Source organism: Sinocyclocheilus anshuiensis, unplaced genomic scaffold (assembly GCF_001515605.1).
Source record: "Sinocyclocheilus anshuiensis isolate Anshui unplaced genomic scaffold, SAMN03320099.WGS_v1.1 scaffold635, whole genome shotgun sequence".
NCBI lineage: Eukaryota > Metazoa > Chordata > Actinopteri > Cypriniformes > Cyprinidae > Sinocyclocheilus > Sinocyclocheilus anshuiensis.
In genome coordinates this window covers 165,490-178,498 of record NW_015551039.1, presented here as the reverse complement: position 1 = coordinate 178,498, position 13,009 = coordinate 165,490, and the positions used below count along the sequence as shown (strand labels likewise).

The following is a 13,009-nucleotide window of genomic DNA, read 5'->3' as shown; positions in this document are numbered from 1 at the left end:
GACTTTAGTCTTTGCAACTTTACAGATCTTCTTTATGCACCAAGAGCTTGTAACACTCCAAAGAGAAAGTAAAAATTTAAATCACATCATATGACCCCTTTAAAGGCGATTTTCTCAATATTTTGATGTTTTTGCACCCTCAGATTCCAGATTTTCAAATAGTTATACCTCAGCCAAATATTGTCCTATCCTAACAAACCATACATCAATGGAAAGCTTATTTTATTCAGCTTTCATATGATGTATAAATCTCAATTTCGAAAAATTTACCCTTATGACTGGTTTTGTGGTCCAGGGTCACATATATACTGTATATATAAGTAATATATAAGTATATAAGTTTAATAAATATATTTTTTTATTTTATATTTTTGTCCTTTTGCCTTTCTTATACATGATGACAGGAAGCCAGGACTCAAATGGATAAACCTAGGTGAAAATAAATTTACATGAAACATTTTGAAGATTGCTTTTAGGCCTTGTCTCAAATTGCACACTTGTGTACTTGCAATGGCTATTGTATATACATGTGCACTAGAGTGTCCCTTCATGAGCACCTGCCTTTGTGTTCACTATCCACCCACAATCCATCATTTTTGGGCCACACCAAACTGTGAACACAACATCTCAAAGCGTCATTTGGGACAGGGCCTTACCAGTTGACTCATTAGTCGATTACTTATGCACATCCTTATTGTGCAGCATGTACCAGTGCATTTACATTTTTTTTTACACAGCCGGTCCAGCCAGAACTGCTTAATCTTAGTTACAGCCATTACAAATCCTGCTGTCTTGGTGTGAGAGCCAGACAGAAGGCTTTTTCTGAAAGCTTTGGTTTTATTTAGCATTCCGCAGAGGTTTATGGGCAGGTGTTTAAAATTAAGAGCAGGATATTTATTGGAAACTTTCTGAAGGCACCAAACTTTTTTTTGCTTAGCTCTCAATTAGACACACTCAACAGACATATAAAGCACAGACCGTTGCACACACACGGGGACCCTCTTATCCTGGCACATTGTAGAACAACTGAACAAGCAGATAAAATGCAAACCCTTGTCGTTGCTCCCACACTCTAACCATTAGCTCAGGTCAGTGTGTTCTTTGTGTGGAGGCTGGGAGTTTATTTTTGACCTGTAATTATCAGGGCTTAACTGCACCATTGGTACTTTGCAGAAATCAAGGTGCCACTCTGCAGCTCTAGAGCCCTGCGCCAGGTCCTGATTGCGAGTTACTGGGCCAGGGATATCAAGTGCAAGAGGAGAAATGTGAAATCCCAGATAAAACCTGGAGCCGTAAAGAGCCATGAAGTGCATGTAATGAGGAAAGTGACGGGGTTTGGGTCTGCTGAGCACACAGTCACATGGAGGATGTCTTTGAGTGAGAGTCTCTGTGACATTTGTCCTCCCTAATCCAGGATTTATAGAGGACTCACAAAATTTAACAAGGTTAAATCAGTAGGCAGGTTAGCAACGCATAACGGAAGCACGGCTTGACAAAAATTAGTAGGCACTAGACAACCTGTGAATTGCTTGTCTTGCCTCAATGGACAGTATTACATGTTTTTCAAGTGAAACCAACATGCTCTTGTGGCAGTTTGTATTCATAACTATTTTACATTTTGGTGAATTGATGATGAATTTGTATGAAGTCATAGAATCTCATTTGTACATTTTTATATGATCTTATGCTTCACTGACATTTAGTTTAGAGGTGGACTTTCATGCTTTTTTTTTTTTTGCAACCAGTTTGCCACAATGGAGAATAGTTAAGTTTTCTCATGAGATCAGGTTGAGTGAAACAGTACATTGATACTGTCCTATATGGTTGCGGAAATTATGAACTTCTCTTTGTTTTTATGCCCTGTTAGGGTTTTGTACGACCGTTAAGCTAATGACCGTATTTTGCAGAGCCTAAAAAGTCAAAAATGCATCTGCCCTGGAAAAGCTGAATAATGCCAGATACTAATGGAGCTGGGCCCTGGATGATTCCTGGGTTGGTGTGGCAGTTAAACGCATTCCAGGTTTTGTGGAGGCCATTATTCCTGCTCCTTAATCACCACCTCTGCTTTTATTACCCCCAAAGCCTCACTTTGTGGCTCGGGGAAACCACATGTGGGCACAGGCCAGAAAATGTCGAGCAGACAAGAAAATGTCTTCCTTTACCCTTAAAAGTAATAGCCTTAACCAAACACCAACGGCAGGCTGTTCTTAACCAGACTTTGCTGTCTATATTTGCTGTTTATGGGATATAGGATGCTGTTCTGGAGGAATGGTTGGACACTGGTTCTCAGAATGTTTTTGTTGAAGATTTATAATAGTTATGTAGTACAAATTATTCTAGGAAGTTTAGACATCTTGTAGTTTTCATCTGTCATGAGGTTGTGTTGAGAAAGCTGATCTTAAATGTCATCCTGAAGTCAGTGCTTCCCAACTTCAGTCCTCGGGACCCACTTCCCAGAATGTTTTAGTTGTCTCCCTATTTAACACACTAACAAGCAGATGAGTTGAATTGGGTGTTTTAATTAGTAAAATTAATTAAATATAAAAGTCACAAAGAATTGTATCTGAGTAATAGACTTTTAATCAAGGATAGAGAAGTATTTGACTATGACTGGTCATCACAATCATTGCAGCAGGCGGCAACAATTATTCCTTCTGAATGGGGAATCAGGTTGCATTGCTAGAAAAATGATGATTTTTTTTAACAGTCACTATATGTTTGATAGTGGCTGACATTAAACAGATATTTAAAAAAAAAATCAGTCAGTATTAGATATTTAAATTGTTTATGATTATTTTGCCTATTTTTACATTTAGATTACATTTGCTCTCCTCTAACTCTCACTTAAAGTTTAAAAGCACTAATAATTTAATAACATTGTTCAGTGTAATCTTCAGCAAATCTCAAAATTAACTTCCAGTTTTTATACTGTATTTTGTAATTTCATACTCTACAATATAACGTGATGCCTAAATTCACTTATAACATTTTAAAAGACTGAATTTTATTTTGGTGTTTTATTTTCTAGTTTACACAAAATAATAAAGAATTTTAATAACAGCCTTTGTCATGAAAATAATTATCTGTTTATTGGTCAGCCAGAATTTTAATATCACTTCTTTTGTATTTGAAGTATTATTTTTTTTTGGAGCTTTGAGTAATGAAGTGAAGTTGTGGAAACATATTTGTAATATTCCTTGCATCTTGAGTAACTCTTGACATTCACTGTCAAGCCCATTTTTATAGGGATGACAATGCATTTTTATAATAATAATTATAAATACTTTCATGGCCGGTCAGAAATATCTGCAGTGGATAAAGTTTCTTAATTCACCTGCCATTGGCATGTGTGGCATGAAGTTAATTTTGGATCTTAGCTGCACATTATCACGGCTCAGGTCCACAAGAGAGTAACAGTGCTTCAGTCCTGAATTAATGAGGGAGGTCTCATCCCTGACATGGTCCATCCATCAGTTCCCTCCAAGGCCTTCTCCTTAAGGGACAACAGAGTGGGGGGTATAGATGATGAAGAGGACTAATTAAGCCGCCATGATGTTTTGTTTTATTATGGGCTCAGTTTGAAATTTTCAATAAATCTTATTAGCATAGGAGGTGCTCGGAGACGTCTGACTGAAGGTGTGAAGTGGGTCTGCTGTTTACACTGAGGCTAACAGCTGCACACTTGCGAGGGCTGTAAAAAACATACGCTATGCTGGTGTCGCTGTGGACACACTGTAGGCTGATGCCATAATTCATGTGTGTCATCCACGGGATGCTGTGTGAGGGGAGGGGAGTAGGTGAGTTTTTTAAAATCCTCCTGTTTACCCACTGCTTGATGGCCCCCTGTAGAGAGCAACAGCAATTATCACCTTGGAGGAATGTGGGAGCCTTGTGTTAAATTCCCTTTGACCCTTTAGTAGAGGAGGTCAGGAGGTGGTGATGCCCCCAGGGAGGGTGGGGGGTACTCCATGGATGGGTGCGTTTGGGGCTATTTCTCATGGTCAGGGAAACTTGAGTCTGACATTGCTTTACAACTGCAGGCCAACAAAGTCGGTTGGTTCTCCAGTCCTCAAATAGGATTTTTATGGTGCATTTGCAATGCAAATGGCTGCTTTGCTTAGTTTGGTTGCATCAGGACTAGCTTCATACTTTGAGGACAAGCAGTCAGGTTAGTGCATCCACCAGGATGAACTTGGAGGTTTGTGTTCTTCACACACTCAACACCTGAAGACAAAGCTCTTCTGTAAAGCTCTTTAAATCGCAGCAGTCAAAGCAAATCTCACTTTCTAGACTACTCATTACTGAAAATGAACCCTTAGTTAAAGGGTTATAGGAATTATTCTCCCAAAAACAAAAATTCTGTCATTATTTCTCACCTTCATGTCATTCCAAACCAAACCAAAGATATTTTAAAGAATGGTTCAAATGTTTTCTCCATGTAATGAAAGTCCAAATGTCCAAAACAGCATTGAACCACCATACTGATTTTCATTCTATGGAAAAGAAAGCACCGGGACATTTTTCAAAATATCCTCTTTTTTTCTGAATGAAGAAAAACAACATCCAGTAAATATTGATTTAATTTTCATTTTGGAATGAACTATCCTTTTTAAAGCAATTTAATGTGATGATACACTGATGTAGTAAGTCTTTAATGTAGTTTTGAATTCAAAGACCCTCCCCTTGAAATATGATCCAACAAGAGGTCACATTTGAGACACGTGTACATTTTTGGAAAAAAAGCTACAAAAGCCGTCACTAGGCCTACATATTAGTACTTAAACGGACTTTAGTTCACCCAAAAATTCTGTCATCATTTACTCTCCCTTATGTTGTTTCAAACATGTATGAATTTCTTTCTTCTGTTTCTACTTGGTAATTTTGGTAACAGTTGCTGGTAGCCATTGACTATCATGGTATTTTTTCCCATATGGAAGACAGTGGCTACCAGTTTGGTTACCAACTTACTTCAAAATATCTTCTTTTGTGTTCAACATAAAGAAATTTATACAGGTTTGGAACAACATAAGGGAGAGTAAATGATGACAGAATATTCATTTTTGGGTGAACTATCCCTCTAAATCAGTGATGGGCAAACTTGGCCCTTCCAGGCCACTTTCCTGCAGAGATTTGATCCAACCCTGATAAAACTCACCTGCCTGTAGCTTTCTAGTAGTCTTGAAGACAATGATTAGCTGGTTCAGGTGTGTTTGATTAGAGTTGGAGCTAAACTCTGAAGGAAAGTGACCTGGAAGGGCCAAGTTTGCCCACCCCTGCTCTAAATGGTACATATTAGTACCTAGATAGTACCGCTACAGTGACAGCTTTTGTACCTTGTTTTTCTTGGGAGTGTAAATACCTGGGATAAACCGTAATATGTCTCAGTTGTCCGTTGTGACCAGATCACCCGAGACGGATGTTAATATCAGGTGTAACTGCGGCCTATGATGTCTGTTTGTGTCAGGCAGTGTTGTGATTGCATTTATAAATCACAGCTTAACAAGTAAGGCACACCACATCATGAAGACTAACAGCATTGGATGCTGACTCTGTCTGGATGGGCTTTGAGTGTTATTTGTGTGTACTTCTAGTCATGTGACCCAAAACTGATTATGTATGGTCGTTTAGAGCTGAAGTGACGAGGCCAGCTGCAGACCATTGACAGCTGCAATACAGTTTTCATTTTCAATCTGTTCTTTTAGCCTCTCATAATTCACACCTGATATCTCCTGACCTGTGTTCATGTTGAAACAAACAAAGGAATGGTAGTTTAATAGTGATGCGAGCTCCTAATAAGACATCTCTCAGTGGTGATTACCTAATTGGTCCCCAGAGACAAGACTGGGCCCCCAACCATTTTAGACATGGGCCCAGTCACCTTTCTTTTCCCAGAGTTTCTAATAAGCCCTTACTTACATGAATGTTAATGAGCTGATAATTCCTGTTGTACCAACACGTTGTTTTCTGAAGTTAATGCATTTTGTAGATAGCATATTTATTTCATTCATACATTCAGAGATTAGGGATAGTTCACCCAAAAGTGAATATTCTTTCATCATTTGCTGACCCTTAAGTTGTTCTAAACTTGTGTGAGTTTCTTTATTTTTTGGATGCAAAAGGAGATATTCTAAAGAATGTTGGTAACCAGACAGTTGACGGTAGCCATTGATTTCTATAGTATGTAAAAATATTATGGAAGTCAATGGCTACCGGTAATTGTTTGTTTTCCAAAATTCTTCAAAATATTCTCTTTTGTGTTCAACAGAAGAAAGAAATGCATACAGGTTTGGAACAACTTGAGGGTGGGTGAATGGTGACAAAATTTTGAGTAAACTATCCCTATTTATTCATTTATTTTATTCAAAAATAAAAAAATCTATTGTAATTTATCAAGGAAAAAAAAAGGAACTAAAGAAATGTAAAAAATACAGTTGTAAATACTGTATAAAATATTACCCAAGCCCACCAAATATGTCTTGATATATTTTATGGTATTATTTCATATTATATTGGTTTTTTTTTGTTTTTTTTAAGTAAAAAAATTTAATAAATTATCAATCAAAAATACAATGTCATTGTAAAACTGTATTAAAATATTACCTAAGTCCACCCGGTATGTTTTGTTGTAGTGTGTATATACTATATGGCTATGGGTAACTCCAAAATATTAATTTAGCCCCTGGACACATTCCTTATTCTTTGAATATAGGCAAGAAGCCATTGATTCAGGAAGTGCTCTGATTTCTGCCTTAAGAATGTTTGCCTTTGGAAGGATAAACAGAATTTTTAAAAAAGATTTAAATATTGACCTTGTTTTATTCTTTGTCACAGGTGGCATGGGGTGTTTGTCTTTGGTGGAATTTAGATTCTGTACCACTCATGAGTGATATTCTAAGGGGAGTAGCCTTTACCTATTGTAGAAGAGGCGCATCATTTGCAATCATTGTCAGATGTTGAAAGCTGACTTTCTTTTTATGTTATCTTTTGAGTGTGACTCACTGCACTTGCCCGACCAAGACATATCAAGTGTGTCAGAGTTGTGAGAGAGGTAAGAGACGGTATTGATCTGTTGTATTGATGGAATCTATTCTCAAGTCTCTTAGGCACAACAGATATTTCCATTTTCTGAGTTTGCTGTGATTTACTGTATATTGGTGCAGAACACAGAATGGCTTCTCTGTTAAGTTAGTTTTCCCATGTCAGCCCAGCTTATAGACTCACAGTTCAGATTGCAAGGCTTAAGGTGGCTCTCTGACCCTCAAGGCCATTAATTAGGTTCTGTCCTCAGCAATTTGTGTTAAACTGTACCTTAATTAACTCCGCTGTGAAAGCAGCCATCCTTAAATACAAGGGCCCTTACACATTGTGACACAGCAGAGAAGCCCCACAGTTTTGTCAGATTACCTCGCTGTGTCAAATTAGTGCTAGTCTAAGACCAACCCCTTCTAGACATTAGGGGTCCTGTCCCGAGCACTACACAGCCCTGTCCCTCAGGAGCCTATGTCCATGATTTATTTAATATTACGGGGCCAGTCCTGAGCCAGCAAAACATGTCTTGCATACACTCTACCCCATCCAGCCCCCAACAAAGGGCTTATCCGTGCTGTATGGATGGAAACTTCCAGAGCTCTGCTACTTTCTCCAGTACACGGTGGGACTTGAACTTCAGTGTTGCCATAGAAACCTAACCCCCCCCTCTCAAATCCCCGCCCACCGCCTTCCCACTCTTATTCACAGCCCTTTGCAGACTTTAATGACTGTAGTTGCAGTTTTTACTGCTTTGAGATGCATTAAAAACTAAGTTCAGCCACTTTACAAAAAATGTTAGCACTTTAATAAATAAGGTGGAATTTATTTATTTAGGTATTTAATTTAAATTTAAATTTAATTTAATATTTCATTTAATTGTATATGTAAATATATTTTTTATTTTGTTAGTCAAGACATTTTGTAGACCAGTTTTTTTTAACGATATGTCTAATTTCTTGGCAAACTATTTAAATAGATAAAGTAAAAGTCTTCCAAACTGATATAAATGAATATTTGGCTTGTTTATTTTATCGGTTTATCAAAAATGATATGGAAAGTTTTTATTTTATGTATTTATTTTAGCAATTAGTCAAGGCATTGGTAGACTTAAGTCATTTATAACAGTTTGAAATAATTGTATTCTTTTATTTTGTCAAGAAATGATACATTTGATTAAATAGCTCTACCAGATTTCTTAAATAATTAACTAAATTAAGTCTTTAAAATCGCTAAAAAATAACAGTTTATTTGTTTTAGTAGTTTATCAAAAATAAGATGGACTTTTTTATTTTATCTGATTGTATCACAAGATGATCACATCAACAAAAAGTCAAATGACTAATCACTAAAGATTAATAGCTAAAATGCTTTACATTTTACAGGTTGGAAATATAAAAAGTGTAGACTAACAACATTTAATAGAATAAATTATATTCACTTCATACTTGGAGATTAAGCAGTGTTATGAATAATTTGAGGGCATTAACAAGATGGCATTTTTAGGCCAAATGTAGTAGTTGGTGTCATATTTTCATTTTATGTGTTCATGTGGAAAGTAATGTGTGGAGAAGAGAATTCATTGGTATAATCAGATTCAGAGACAGTCTTTTAACTCTCCACTGAGATTTGTTCAAGATACTGTCTGTGTCGGCTGCTTCTCTTGTACTCATATACACACACACACACACACACACTCATGCATGAGCACTTACACACGACAACCTGGCACTCACTGCCTACACACTTACAGACACAAACATAATACGGGCCTCTGGGAAAATGCAGTGTGTAAAGGAGGGAGAGTGAGCGTGATTTCTGAGTGAATGAATTTAGAGTACGGATAAATGTTACACTCATGCCCATCATGTTTCTCCTGTCGACGTTCAGTGTGTGAGGTAGACTCAGATGTGAGATTCCCCTCATCTATTATTAGTCCTATGGTCTGCTGCCTCAGCACAAAAACTAGACCATATAGCCAATTCATTGTACTCCTTTTAAATGAGACTTCCAGCAAATTTGGACTCAATGGGACACAATTTCCATTGTGTACACTTGAGAAAGTGCAGTGCAAACAGGGCTGTGTCCTCTTTGACCAGACTCCTTAATCACTTAGAGGAGAGAATGAGGCAAAGAGAGTGTGATCACTTGAGTGAAGTCTGAAAACTTGAGTCAGGTTGGGTTTTCGAATTCCTCAAAATTATGTATTAAAACTGTATTTTGTGCTGTATTTTGTACTTCTAGGATAAAGCTGCACTACAGAAGAGTTTTGAGGTAAAAATACAAAACTATTTGTACATAAATAGTGATGGATTTGACAGGATATTTCAGGTTTACCTAATTTGTCCTTGTATGTTTATGCTGTTTATACTACTATACACTTGTTCATACATATTTTTATGATATGTAAGCTAAATAATAATAATTAAAACATTGCCATTAACTTGCACATTTATGTTTTAGCCACAGAAGGTGCTAGAGAGGGCAAAATTCTGGAGTGCAGCTTTAATATATATATATTTGGAATTTCAGATGTAATTGCAAAAACAATTACTGTTTTCAGACAGGTTTCACTTCACAGGACATCACTCCCACTGTCTGCCACAAACGGATGGCATTGGTTTTGGGTCAGTGTTGCAAGGCACATTAAAAGGAGTAGTTCACCCTAATTTTGTTCCAAACCTGTATGACTTTCTTTCTTCTGTAAACATTTTTTTTCTTGTTTTCATTGAATGTGAGTGGGATCCAGTGTTTTTCGGACCACAGTCTTCAAATGATCTTTTGTGTTCTGCAGAAGAAGATACATACAGGTTATGAACAATTTGAGTGGGAGAAGATCTTGATGACAGCTTTCCTTTTTGCCTAAACTATCCCTTCAAAATGGGACAGCAGAAAGAATTTTAACATCAAAATTACAAGTAGCACACTTCAAGTTGTTTGTAATAACCAGCCTTATGCTGCAATGAAACTGGACAGCAGAATTGCATAGATTAGCCTATATATATTTGCAAAGATATATTATTTTAGAGCAAGAACAAACTGCTTTCCATCATCTCAGATCCACCGAAGCTAACCAGATGCTCTAACATCACCCCTTTGATGTGATGGACCAAATGTGAGGTATATCCAGAGAACATGTTCATTAAGGCAAGGAAAACAACCATATGTCAGGGAAGAAAGAAATTAGAGTATGTGGAAAAGGAAGACCTTGGGAGTGCCTTGGCCCCTGTCTAAAACTGTTAGTGGCCCAGTCTTTGAAGAACTTTCGTCTTGTCTCTGGGGGCCAGTTGGGTAATTATCAGTGATGGTGCACGTGTGGGAGTGTGTGAATGGGGCCGTGCGTCGGGAAGTCCAGGACCCACTGTTTGCATTCTCATCGCACCCCATCACTCCATGATGCCCGAACTGAGCGGGGCGCCCTGAAAAGTGAATCCAATCCCTCCCTTTTCCAATCTCATCTCCCCACCTCATCCCTCTCTTTGTCGGCTTCTCCCCAGGAGAATGGGAAGAAGTGGAGGAGGACGTAAAGACCCATCTTCGACATGTTTGATGGGGGCCCTGTTGGACAAAGCCCTCTTTCCTGTTCGTCCATGTGGAAAATTATGGTGGAGGAGGAGGGAGACAATTAGTGGGATCTGCTAATCACCCGGGCAACACTCATTTAATTGACATGTGAAATTTTATTTAATCTAACATGTCGATAGGCAATATGACAAAAGCCTGGAAGCCAAGGACTAGACAGCTTATTATTGGAGGATGGTCTTTGTAAGGCCGGGGGTGTGTGAAACGAGTCTGGGTGGGGGTTGACGTGAGGATTAAATGCCATTATCCTCATAATGCGTTCGGACAAATAGCGATGCACACTCTCACTTAGGTGTTTTTATGTTTGTTTTTTGTTGCCGCAAAACAGTGTGCTTTTTATTACTTTTGTGATTACGGCTTTGGAGGTTTTATGGGAGAAAGCGACTGCAGTTCAATGAAACTTGTGCACATGAGAGTTTGGGCTATGAGTGGCCACATTTGTATCGCAGAAATCAATATGCTATTGAAGGTCACTGAAAAGGGAGCACTCATACCTCACACTGCTGAATTGACTGAAGAGTGAGAGCTTATAAGCACAGGCGTTTGCTTATTATGGTTTGCAGAAATTCAGAAATTCAGTGATGGCATAATACAATATATTGAAAACGCATCTTAACTGGTCATAAGGAAATACTAGTGCCCAGATACCAAAAAATCTCACTGAAATCAAGTAATATAAACACCCAGACCTCCTTAAATAATTCAGCATTAATGTTTAGACATGACAAACTTATGCAGTTGGCTTCAGCTTCTCTGTTCTAACATGTTTTCTTTTCATTTGTCTTTCAGTGGGCCAATTGTCTCTTTGAAATCATGTAACCAGGGAGTTAACAAGTTAATATTGGAGGACAGGTAGGCCTAACTAGTCTTAATGTTCTTCCACAGCAAAGTTTTTTTTTAGTGTGTGTTTTTGTGCTTGTAATCATTGTTGTGTCTTTCATCGTGATGTCCCCAACAAGAGTTACCTAGTAGAGGTGAACTTTATTTAAAAAATAATTGTATTTAATTTCCTTTGTAATAGACAATTAGACACCTGTATGTGAATGAGACGTCAAATTGTCAAGCTTTCTTTCATTTTTGGTCAATTCTCAGCATAAAACATTTGAGAATGTTTGTTTTGATCGATTTGATCACTATATTGTACTTTCCTTTTAAAATGAAATTATTGAATGCATTTACAATCAAAAATCAGCTAGTTATAGCACAAGAAAATTGTGAGTTTTTAAAGAGTTTTTTTTTTTTTTCAGTTTTGATGTTAAAATACCAATGAATGTGCATGTTAAATAATGAAAGAATGAATCTGGGGGTGTGGGCAAAAATCTAAGTGTACAGATTGGGTTTTACTTAAACCTTTTATGACTTTCAGCCCATAAAAGAACACTTTAAGATGTTTACATGAGATTACACGTAACTATAATGGGTGAGAAATGTAAACGCACTAAATGACAGCTATGTAAATGCTGTAGATGAGCTGTAGATGAGACTGTTTCTCTGTATAGTCCAAATGCTTGGTGAAATCATAGCTACTGTATTTGTTTCAGAGATTTAAATTTTTTTTGCCAGACAGTTTGGCAGTTTGCCCGAACTCACATCTGGATTGGCCAGGCTTTTAATGCGAGCGTTGGGGGTTGGAATATGGATGTCTGGGATGGGGGGTTTGAAAAGGGCGAGGGTGGCATGGCTAGGGCACAGGGAGATTTTTATTCTTTTAAGAGACTGGTGCTCGAGAGTGATTGAAATGCATCCAAAATATGACAGTTTTTTTATTTTTAGTTTTTCCCTTTATTTATTCAGGACAATACGGAAGGCAGACAGGAAGTAAGAGAGAGAGGTGGGGGGATGGGACCAGGAAGGACCACGAGTCAGGACTCAAACTCGGTTTGCCTGAAACACAACCGCGATATATGTTGGAGTGCTGCCGTTGCCATTTTTTTTAAGTCTTAATTTCACGTTAGTTAGCTAGTGAACAAAAAATGGTTACTATTTTACCATGTGATCGCCAAAGGCATTTAACTTGCGTAGACAGTGAATTATATATTAATAGCATATTTGATTTTCCTTGGAATTGATTCAGTGAGCTCAATGCATCAGCTGTGCACTTGAGCTCAACGTTATTTTTTTCCCCTACTGCCAGGTTTCCTTTCCTTCATTTCCTCCTCTAACGTAGCCATATCAGTATCATTGTGCCACTTAAAGGGATAGTTCACCCAAAAATGAAAACCCGCCACTTTCCCTCCCTTCCTCCTTCTTGAAGAGGGCTGTTCCTGCTTTGCCACTTTGCCCTGACAACTGACTGCTTAAACGAGTGCATGAAAATCGGTGCCTTGCTGGTCTCCATGACAGACCGCACATAATCAGTGTTGAGGTATGTAATTACAGCTGTCAGGCCCATCCGCTGTAA

The 13,009-nt window shown here is 37.9% G+C and overlaps 1 long non-coding RNA gene across 4 annotated transcripts in view; it reads left to right on the top strand.

Moving 5' to 3' along the window:
- Positions 1-13,009, top strand: part of LOC107661371 (uncharacterized) — a 40,570-nt gene that overhangs the window by 4,768 nt on the left and 22,793 nt on the right. For 2 of the 4 annotated variants that reach the window (XR_001631100.1, XR_001631098.1), the window contains 2 exons: positions 11,398-11,460; positions 12,403-12,691. The exons of 1 other annotated variant lie outside the window; for it this stretch is intronic. This is a non-coding gene — a long non-coding RNA (uncharacterized LOC107661371). Of the gene's footprint in view, positions 1-11,397; positions 11,461-12,402; positions 12,692-13,009 lie in introns of those variants that run through there. One more of the 4 variants, XR_001631099.1, reaches the window with a different exon arrangement.